At 38.2% G+C, this 12,026-nt stretch overlaps 1 protein-coding gene across 4 annotated transcripts in view; it reads right to left on the bottom strand.

The window, feature by feature from the left end:
- MSR1 (macrophage scavenger receptor 1) overlaps positions 1-10,977 on the bottom strand; it is an 80,425-nt gene extending 69,448 nt beyond the window's left edge. For all 4 annotated transcript variants that reach the window (XM_077772660.1, XM_077772669.1, XM_077772684.1 and 1 more), the window contains exon 1: positions 10,885-10,977. The gene's annotated coding sequence lies outside the window, so the exon portion shown is untranslated. The remainder of the gene's footprint in view (positions 1-10,884) is intronic.
- Positions 10,978-12,026: the final 1,049 nt, after the last annotated feature.

Genomic DNA, 12,026 nt, shown 5'->3' with positions numbered 1-12,026 from the left:
ATGTTTGAGCAATTGAAACCAAAAACATGTGCTTCTAGGGCACCTGGGTGTCTCAGTCACTGAAGCGTCCGATTTCAGATCAAGTCTTGATATCGTGGCTGGACGGTTTCAGCCCCACCTGAGGCTGTGCGCTATAGCACTGAGCTTGCTTGGATCTTCTGTCTCCTTCTGCCTTTGCCCCTCCCCTACTTGTATGCTCCCTCTCTCTCTCTCTCTCAAAAATATACTGAGCCTGGGTGGCTCAGTCAGTTGAGGGTCTGACTTTTGATTTCAGCTCAGGTCATGATCTCATGATTTGTGCATTCGAGCCCTGCCTTGGACCCTGCACTCACAGCACGGAGCCTGCTTGTGATTCTTTCTCTCTCTCTCTCTCTCTCTCTCTGCTCTTCTCTCTCTCAAAATAAAAGATGAGCCCCTTTCAATAGAGAAATTTCTAGTAAAATGGATTATGTCCATGATTCAGATTCATTCCTTCTCTTTCTTTCTTCCTCTCCCTTCCCTCCCTCCCTCCCTCCCTTTCCTGCATTCCTACTCTTTTGAGAGCTTCCTTGAACATGAACCACATCTTAGGGCTGGTTGACTTAAGTCATGCTGTTGAGACACTGCCATTCATTCTAGCTTTTTCCTTATCAGCACCTATTTTTATTGTGTCAGGTCCAGTAGGCACCTAGCTATGGCCACACCTCATTGTAGTTCTTAAGGGAACATTATTAACACGGTGCCTGGGACAAATGTTTTTTGTAAAGGACTGTCTTTACTGTGGAGATAGTTATCATCCCTGGTTGCCACCCTCTACAGGTCAATAATGTTTCCTAGTCCTTACATTACTGCTTCTCCCCGCATACACACACACACATTCCAAAAATTTTATCCCCATACATTTCCGAATACCAATTTGCCTTGGAGAACCGCTCTTCAAAATAAATCTTATGTGGATAGGTCGGTAACTTTCTCTCTGCAATATTTGCCTTGAGCAATCTGTTAACCTGTCTTTAATGAAGATTTGTTTTCATGAAAAAAAAATCTTCATAAACTTCAGCAACAATACAGATTCCTCAAACTGCTTATGGAGTTGTCTCTCAAATCATTCCCTGTGTGCTTATGTATGCATATATGACAACTCTTAAAGTCTATGTGAATGCTTCTTACAGAAAACGTAAACACTTTATTGCTTTAAAGAGGAAGGAAGGTGGCAAATCCAGAATGATAATCTACTGATCTAAGCTTCAGTAAAGCAGGATGAATGTTACTTTTACCCATATACTTGGCTGGGAGTGCCACATGTTCTTTCAACCAAATTTGTAATTTAGAACCCATAGGCTTAAAGGACTTTTCTTCAGAGAAAGAAAAAAGAATGCTAGATGCTACACCATAAAAACAAAGAAACAAAAAAATAGATATTAGAATACTTTCTCTTTTAATTTCTTTTTTTCTTTTTTCTTTTTTTGAGAGGAAGAGAGTATGAGTGAGTGGGGGAGAGGAGCGGGGGGGGGGTGGGGGAGAGAGCAAGCGTGTAAGTGAGAGCANCATGAAAAAAAAATCTTCATAAACTTCAGCAACAATACAGATTCCTCAAACTGCTTATGGAGTTGTCTCTCAAATCATTCCCTGTGTGCTTATGTATGCATATATGACAACTCTTAAAGTCTATGTGAATGCTTCTTACAGAAAACGTAAACACTTTATTGCTTTAAAGAGGAAGGAAGGTGGCAAATCCAGAATGATAATCTACTGATCTAAGCTTCAGTAAAGCAGGATGAATGTTACTTTTACCCATATACTTGGCTGGGAGTGCCACATGTTCTTTCAACCAAATTTGTAATTTAGAACCCATAGGCTTAAAGGACTTTTCTTCAGAGAAAGAAAAAAGAATGCTAGATGCTACACCATAAAAACAAAGAAACAAAAAAATAGATATTAGAATACTTTCTCTTTTAATTTCTTTTTTTCTTTTTTCTTTTTTTGAGAGGAAGAGAGTATGAGTGAGTGGGGGAGAGGAGCGGGGGGGGGAGAGAGCAAGCGTGTAAGTGAGAGCGTCTCAAGATGGCTCCACTCTCAGCACAGTGAAGCCACTGCAGGAATTGAGTTGGACATTTAACGAACTGAGCCACCCAGGTGCCCGTAGGAGATCTTCAATCAGTGACTTTAAGTCAGAAATACCTATTCCCCACCCTCCCAAAAAACAAAATACCTATCCCTTCATGTAGGCCAGTCCAACAAATTCCTATTATGTGTCTTTATATCAAGCACTGTGCAAGGCACTAACTAGTATGCCAAGATCAATATGTATAGAATATTTACAACCACCAAAGTTCTAATGCATTAATTTGGAAGAGTAAAATCTTTGGAATATTCTGATAGTGATGCACACACACACGTGCACACACGTGCACACACACAGCACAGACAAAAAAGGGAGTCATTAATTTGGCAGCAAGTGGATAGTCAAGGTAAGAACACAGAATAGATGATGCCTTCATCCAAGCAGGAGTTAGGATGAGAATATCCCAGGGATGGGAAATCTATTGAAGGGCACAAGGGCATGGACGGCATTGGGACTAGAATGGATCAGCCTCCCAGAAGCAGCAGTTCCGGACAGAGGGCCAAGCCGATGAGGCCGGAGAAGCATGTGGCTGGGGGAATTCTATTCATCAATTTCTTATTTTTCTGATTGCATAAATTTATCTGGCTTTCATAACTTATCCAAAATAGAATATTGAAGAAATACCTATACAAATTAAGTAAAAAGTTATTCTTTGCTTCGGCAGTTCTGACCTGGTTTACATTACTAGTGATAAAATGTATACGAACCATTAAATATTTTACGTATCTCCCTTTCACACTGAGATAGAGCTGAGGCTCAATTTTGTTTTTCTTTTGGCCTCTAATCTTTCATCTATGTCTTATGGGCTTATGCAGATGACAAACACTGGGCAAGTTACTGTATTTCCAACTATTGTTTCTTTGGGTCGATTTATTAAAACACTGAAAAAGAAATTCCTCTAAGTACCTACAAGTGGACTAGCCTAAATGACCGTATGTGGGCTCTATAAAATCCCTGAGAGGTATGGAGGGCTGGAAGGGAGATGAACACTAAAATCTGTTGAGTAGAATGAGTAGTGAAAAATATTCCCTTCTAGCTACTCCAATGCACCATGGGAAGTTCTGTTTGTTTTCCCGGACAGCGTATGAGAGAGGCTGGTTAATCATGAACTGTATGAAACAATGGCATAGGCTTTTCTGGAAAAAAAATGTTACAATGCTGCTTAGGTTAATCACAGAGAGAGCGTTCAATGGGCTGCTAGTATATTCTGTTGTTACTTTCTTTTGTTCTGAGATTCCATTCTCATTCCAAGAATCCGACCTACTTCTGTGGCTGGGATTATTATCTGCATATTTGACCAAGCCAGTATATCCAGCTCAGATCTCAAGTCTTGGAATCAGATTTTTAAAAGTACTATAACTCGTTACAATGGTGTATTTTCCACATTAACCTAAATTTTCTTTTTCTAGAATTTTTTGTGTTGGCATATCATCTGTTCATATTACCTGTTATTATAATCACTTATTATCTTCTATTCATTGTGTAGTGGGATATAATGATGTAGTTGGATATATGGGTATATACTGGCAATAGAGAAGTGCTAGCAAAGCATGACCACCCAAACCAGAAGTTAGGGTTTATTCTAGATTACTGTCACCCACAAGATCCGTATCTGACTGTAAAACAACTCCTGACCTCCCTGGAACCATTCCTTCCTCTCTACCTCTACTTTTGGATTTCAGCTCATTTCTCATCTACCCCAGCCATGCATCTTGGATAGCAGTAATGGGGTAGGCAATTAAGTGGAGAATCCAAGAGGCATTAGACAAGAGGAGGAAATTAAAGGAATTGATGAACAAGCACAAGAATGGAGCACGTTAACAAAGAATAGGACAAAAAAATCAGAGTAGAAAATATTTTTCAGGAAAAAAAATTTAAGGGACATAAAGTTGACAGCCAACATGTTGAGTGGACAGGTAAAGGAAGAAGAGCTAGTACTGAAGATAAGAAATAACCTTTGACATCATGGCAAAAAACCAAGTCAGCGTCACGGAAAATAAAAAAAGGATTTTAAGACAAACAAGGGCATCCATAACCTAGCACGTGGAATTTGAGCTGTTTTGGTTCTATGGTAGAGGCAGAAGCGGATTTGAGAGATCCAAAAACAGTACTGTATCAAAATGAAAGGTGGTAAGCGTACATCAGAAATTCGGTCATGTTCATGCTTTTCTATGGAGAAGGGACACTGAGGAATGCACTAAGATGGGGCGTGGAAGGGAGGTTTCCTTTCCCTGCTAATTCCTCATCTCCTAACTGAACCCATTTTTATCTCCTAGAACTCTAGCCCAGAACTACCTAGACCTGTACCTGCAACTGCCTGATAACATCACTACTTGGATTTCTAGGATGACCTGAACCTATAGGTCTTCCTTGTCCCCCACTTTCTCTCACCCTGCCATCCGATCTACCATCACGTCTTGTCGGTTTGTTTTCAAATCCTCTGCAGAAACTGACTGCTTCTCATCACCTCTGCTACAACCATCCTTGTTCAAGCCTCACGATCCTGCTCACCTGGACTGTTTTAATAGCTCCCTAACTGGTCACATTACTCCTCTGCTCAGAACTCATGGTCCCCTTCCCATCTTGCTCAGGTCCTGACTAAAGCCTCACTGTTTCATACCTTTATTGAACATCAGATTTAAAATTATAACCTACCTCTTTGACCTCCTCTTCTCCTTCCTCGTTGGATTCCTGCCCCTCCCCCCTAATATCTTCTTATACTTGATTTATTTTGACAGAGAGTGCACATGTGCGTGCATGCATGCACAAGTAGTGGAGTAGGGGAGGGGGAGGGAGGGAAGGGAGAGAGAGACAGAGACAGACAGACAGAGAGAAAGAGAGAGAGAATCCTAAGCAGGCTTCTTACCACCCACGCAGAGCCCAACACAGGGCCCGACTCTACAAACCAAACTGTGAGTTCATGACCTGAGCCAAAATCGAGAGTCAGACACCCAACTGACTGAGTCACCTAGGCACCCCTCTGTTCAAATTTGTCACCAACTCACAGGACATACTATTTCCTTATTTATCTTGCTATTGTCTATCTCCTTTTGCCACAGTTGGATCCAGGATTCAGGAGTTTTTCTCTCTTTGGTTTAATAAACTAAGTTCCTGCACTTAGTGCATACATAAATGTATTATAAGAAATTACACAAATAAATGAAGGAAATATAATTTTTTTTGCAAAATGATTAGTTTTCATATTTGGGGTTATTCCTCAAAAAAGAAGTCCATAGTTCACTCCTGTGGAAGTTTTAAAAGTTCTTCTGTTATACACTGAGAAAGGGCTCTTCTCTGAATTGTGCATAAGAAACTGGAAGAAAAACTTTCACCTCCAATATTCTCACTTTACCTCAGAGTCATTTATTAGACTTACCAGATTAGTTCTTTACTCTTATTATAATTACTGTAACTTTATTTTGGTCATGTTAGAGAAGATACACATTTGAAGTTTTGTCAGCAGCCAGTGAATAATTCAAACAATTCAAATGTGTCTTTAAATGTCATTTCCAAAGTTAAGAGAAAAAGTAACCTCACTAAAGTTGCAATTCCTACCAAATGTCAATGCACTGTAAAAGGGTTGTGAAATCTTTTGAGTTTGTATAATCTATTAAAAGCATGTTCTCATGAGAAGTGAAACACATCTCCGCAGTGTCAGCTGTTTATAAAGTCATGAAAAGTTTATAGAAGCTACAATAGGAAAGCCATAATGAAAGTGTTCCAATGTCAACCTATTTGGAAACAAACCCTTCAGTTTTCCCTGTTTTTATTATAAAAATATTATAACAATATGAAAGATACATTGGGAAAAATGAAAGAAGACTGCTAATTCTACTGTCTGAGAAGGGCTTAATATTCAACGTATGTAAAGAACTCATAGACTTCAACACCAAAAACAAAAAGAAGCCACAAAAACAAAAACTGCATTAAAAATTTGCAGAGGAAACAACCCAGAAAATTAATAGGCAACCAACGGAATGGGAAAAGATAGTTGCAAATGACATATCAGATAAAGGGTTAATATCCAGAATCTATAAGGAACTCACCAAACTACACGCCCGAAAAACAAACAACCCAGTGAAGAAATGGGCAGAAGATATGAACAGACACTTCTCCAAAGAGGACATCCAGATGGCCAACAGACACATGAAACGATGCTCAGCATCCCTCCTCATCAGGGAAATACAAATCAAAACCACACTGAGATACCACCTCACGCCAGTCAGAGTGGCTAAAATGAGCAAATCAGAGAACTCTAGATGCTGGCGAGGATGTGGAGAAACGGGCACCCTCCTACACTGTTGGTGGGAATGTAAACTGGTACAGCCCCTCTGGAAAACAGTGTGGAGGTTCCTCAAGAAACTAACAATAGAACTCCCGTATGACCCAGCAATAGCACTGCTAGGAATTTACCCAAGGGATACAGAAATGCTGATGCATAGGAGCACATGTACCCCAATGTTCATAGCAGCACTCTCCACAATAGCTAAAACATGGAAAGAGCCTAAGTGTCCATCAACAGATGAATGGATCAAGAAGATGTGGTTTATCTATACCATGGAATACTACATGGCAATGAGAAACAATGAAATCTGGCCATGTGTAGCAACATGGATGGACCTTGAGGGTGTTATGCTGAGCGAAATAAGTCAGGCAGAGAAGGACAAATATCATATGTTTGCACGTATAGGAGGATTAGGAGGAACTTGACGGAGGAACAAGGGGGAGAAGAAGGGCGGAAATGGTGGGGGAAAGGGAGAGAAGCAAACCATGAGAGACTTTTGAATGCTGACAAAAACTGAGGACTGATGGATGTGGGGGGAGGGGGGGATGGGCATGGAGGAGGATACTTGTGGGGATGAGCACTGAGTGTTATGTGGAAACTAATTTGACAATAAACTATTAAAAAAAAATTTGCAGAGGAACTGAATAAACATTTTTCCATCTGTATAAAGATATACAGATGAACAAACATATGAAAACAGTCTCAACATCACAAATTATTAGGATAATGCAAATCAAAACCACAGTGAGATATCACCTCCTACTTGTTAGGATGAGGAGTATCAAAAAGAAAAGAAATGAAAAGTGTTGGCAAAAATGTGGAGACAAGGGAATCCTTGTGCACTGTTGGTGGGGATGTAAATTGATTCAAACATTGTGGAAAAAGTATGGGGTTCCTCAAAAAATTAAAAGTATAAATATCCAACAATTCCACTTCTGGGTATTTATCTGAAGAAAATAAAAACACTAACTTGAAAAGATATATACACCACTTTGTTCATTATAGTATTTTTTTTTATTTTATTTTTTTTGAGACAGACACAGAGGATGAGCGGGGGAGGGGCAGAGAGAGAGGGAGACACAGAATCTGAAACAGGCTGCAGGCTCTGAGCTGCTAGCACAGAACCCGATGCGGGGCTCGAACCCAAGAGCCATGAGATCATGACCTGAGCCAAAGTCGGATGCTTAACTGACTGAGCCACCCAGGCGCCCCCATTATAGTATTATTTTTAAGTCTATTTATTTTTGAGAGAGAGAGCAAGAGCAAGAGCGAGAGAGAAAGAGAGAGAGAGAGAGAGAGAGCAAGCTGGGGAAGGGTAGATAGAGAGGGAGAGAGAGAATCCTAAGAAGGCTCTGCACTGTCAGTGCAATGCCCTATGAGGAGCTTGAACTCAGAAACCATGAAATCATGATTTGAGCTGAAACCAAGAGTTGGCCACTTAACCCATTGAGCCACCCAGGGGATCCAATTATAGTATTATTTACAATAGCTGACATATGGGAGCAACTTAAGTGTCCATCAATAGATCAAAAGATAAAGAAGATATATATAAAGGAATATTACTCAGCCATAAAAATGAAATATTACCATTTGACAGCATGAGATAGGCCTGGAGGATATTACGCTAAGTGAAATAAGTCAGACAAACACAAATACCATAATTTCACAAAACAAATAAACAAGCAAAGCAAAACAAAACAGAAACTCATAAATACAGAGAATAAGCCAATAGTTGCCAGAGGGGAAGTGAATAGGGAGATGGGCAAAACAGGTGAAGGGGATTAAGAGGTACAAACTTTCAGTATGAAATAACTAAATAAAGGGTGCCTGGGTGGCTCAGTCTATTAAACATCCAACTTTGGCTCAGGTCATCATCTCATGGTTTATGAATTTGAGACCTGCGTCGGGCTCTGCTGACAGCTCAGAGCCTGGAGCCTACTTCAGATTCTGTGTCTCCTTTTCTCTCTGCCCCTCCCCCTGCTCATGCATGTGGGTTCTCTCTCTCTCTCAAAAATAAACAAAAAACCCCCAAAACCCCTAAGTAACCAGAGATGTAAAGCACAGCACTGGGAATACAGTCATTATTAATACTGTAATAATTTTGTATGGTGACACATGTAACTAGACTTATGGTGATCACTCTGTAATATACAAAAATATCATATCATCATATTGTATACCTGAAACCAATATATCATATGTCAACTATAACTATACCTCAATAAAAAAGGTCTGTCACCTCATCACCTTAATTTAAGAAAAAATACCTTCATACGTTCATACATATCCCTGTTACATAGTTGTTATCACAGTGTAGATTACCATCTGGTCTTACATATTTCCCTTAAAATCTTAACAGTATTTTTATACTTCAAATTATTTTTTTTCAAATTTAAACAGACAGGCCAAATAACAATTCATCAAATGTATATATCATATTCATAATGTAATTTTTCCTGTAATGTAACTTTTAAGAAATTTCTCCCTTCTCTTTGGAGGACAATGTGTTACTAATACAGATGATGATATTACAGATATTTGCATGATTTAGCTTTGTTTTTTTTTTTAAACATTTCTTTAGCATAATTCACCATATGTTGAACCAGTAGATGCAAGAAAAACCATTTTAAACTTTTCGGTATCTATTGCCTGACTACTCCTTAAAAAGATCATGGGAGTGAATGAATGAATGAAGGTAATACAAATTTACAAGGATTCCCGTCATATAGGAACATGGTAGTTTTGAGCCAAATTTACCATTATTCAGTAATAATATTTTATAATCACTTAGATTTTGATACCTGTTAAATGATACCTCAAAGCTTTTGTTTTATTTATTATTAGTGTGGAAGAGATATTTTCAAGTAATTATTTTTCTTATTTCGTTTTGTTTATTCATATCAATTGTTCGTACCTCCACAGTAGAACTTTCTTTATATAGATATGAGTAAAGTCTTCATATGTGATATATATTTAATGTATATTCTTTCTTCTAAGATTGTTCCTTATTCAGACTTATCCAACTCTTAATTTCATTTTTAAGAGTCAGGGTAAATAATAACTCGGTAGTCTTCCTTCTTATTTAAAAACAAAAGCTTCGATTTTGTACGAACAGTCAAAAATGTATATGAATGAAAACAGAATTAATGTATTTGTGGAACCAATAGCCCTCTACACTTAGAAATATATCCATAAAAGGGATGAAGGTCCGGGTGGACATATCCATACTGTGCCTGATGCTATTGACATCCATTCTTGGTAGTGCATTCATCCTTGAATTGAAGTATAGGTTTGAATATTGGCTGTGCCATTTCCTAGCCATGTGACCTCTGGCAAATAATTTATTTAATTGAACTTTTTAAATATATGTAAAATAGGATTATAGGATCAGTTTAAGAATTATGGAAATGTAAAATAGTTTTTATAAATTTCCTGGTACACAGGTAACAATCCATACATAATTTCTTTTCAATACCATTTTTTTTTTAACATGGACTTTTCTTCTTTTACCTTCACAGCATCTCCAAGAGCAAACAGCAGGATTTTCTCCATTTTACAAGGTTAAGAAACTAAGACCTAAAATGTTTAAGTGACTAGTTAATGTTACATAACTAGGAAGCAGGGAGCGTTGGATTTGAATAGATGCACTATCCTTGGAGAATATTAGCTCCTAAATACTGCACAAAACATTTACAATCTCAGTGACTTTTCTATCATTATTTTCACATGGCCAGTGAGAATGCCAACCCCCATTTTATGCCGTGTAAATCTCGGCCGTTCTTCAAGATGAACCTAAATCCACACATCTGCACAAAGACCTCTGTGAATCTTCCCCCTAAGTTCTGTTGACCTCTCCCACATCCCCATAGCAGTTTTCCATAGCAAACTCTTACAGCCACTTAAGTTGCTCAAATCATAGCATACCTATTTGCCTTAGATCATGGATTCTATTGTTCTCATCTCTTTCTACATCTAGTTCAGTGAAGCGCTTATAGTAAATATCCAAACAATATCTGTTATATAAGCAAATACAGGAAGTAATAGGTGTTAGGTTAAAGCCAAAAGTATTACATGAAAAGTAAGGAAATGAGACCAATTAAAATATCCTCAATCACATTTTGAATAAAGTCAACAAATTTTAAACAAAATATGGACAATTATACACCAAAAATTTCTTGCTACTTTAACCTACAAAGTATTTAGCATATTTCATATATATTTATGCACACACATACATTTTTCACTGCCAGAAAACCTAGCAGAAATCTCTGTTTTTTAAACCACTGAAACAACCAGACCATATAATTAGTGATAGGATAAAATATTCTACAAAAAGTTATTGATTTTATATATATGTATATATACACACATATATGTATATATGTATACACACACACATTTATACATATCATCTATCATACACACACACACATACACACGGTAGACACATATAACCAATGGAAGTAATTCTGGAAAAACATTAAACTTCTTTTACCGTTTGTCCTAAAGACGGCAGCACTGATTTTTCCACTTTCCTCTCTTTACAACTGAGACCTAAAATCTTTATCACATAGTATTTCAGCAACTGGTCCATGAAGAAAGGAAATGACACATTTGTGTGTTGAAAATTTTTCTTAACAATGCATTTCAATAGTACTCTCATCAGTGCACAAGTTTGCAAAATCTAAATTTGTAAGATAACTCATTCCTCTTCCCATTTAGGACATAAGAAAAGAGAAGTAAAAGGAAAAAAGAAACAAGGGTTATTGTAACAGGGTACATGATGTGTGGCAGATTAGTTTTTCCCTTTTTATAAAATATGTATGCCTTCTATAACATTCTCGTTGACTGTTATTTTTGTTTACTCTCATTGTCTTCTATTCTAATTATCTCCTCTTTCATATTCTACATGAGAGAAGATTCCATGTTTAAGTAATTTTTTTTCATCTTTTTTGCTCTAACTCTCATCTCCAGCTTCAAATACAAAGCGTATGAGAGAAGGACACGGACACCTACTAAGTAAAGTAATCATCCAACAACGCTCACTTCAGCTCTATCTACACTGATGTTAAAATTATTTATAGATTCCTTTTGAGTACCTAACAAGTGGTTCATTTCCCCAGGAGTGCAGTGAAGGAAAGAGGTCTCAGGCATGGGTTCCAGGAAAAAAGTTTCCTTCACCTTCTACCACCCATCAGCATCTCCGCTTTGCATCTCATTTAATCACAAATTCCAGTACAACACACGTGAAAGTATGTAACATTCCATAATGCATTCATTTTGAAATCTAATTCTTCTGGGAGCGAGTGCTTCTTTACGTTTCACGAAAATTTCTCGGTGCTCGAAACAGAGAGGGATGACACTTCCTAACAGAAGACCACCAAAATGGTCTGCCATGATGCACGTGGACACCACAGTACACTCGGTCAGAAGGCAACAGGCCCCGGGGAAAGAATACAGGTGCAGGAAGATTGCACAGTGTTTGGGAGACAGCAGCTAAGGGTGTCCCACGGCCATTCTTAAAGGCTAACAGTAATAGCAACAGAGACGTGCAATCAAGCAGCAGAGCCTGTTCGTTCGTTAGCCAGGCAGCTTTAGACAAGAAGTTAGGATCACAGACGCAGATGCGGACTGAAT

Source organism: Crocuta crocuta, unplaced genomic scaffold (genome assembly GCF_008692635.1).
Source record: "Crocuta crocuta isolate KB4526 unplaced genomic scaffold, BGI_CrCroc_1.0 scaffold140, whole genome shotgun sequence".
Lineage (NCBI taxonomy): Eukaryota > Metazoa > Chordata > Mammalia > Carnivora > Hyaenidae > Crocuta > Crocuta crocuta.
This window is presented reverse-complemented; position numbering and strand designations above follow the sequence as displayed.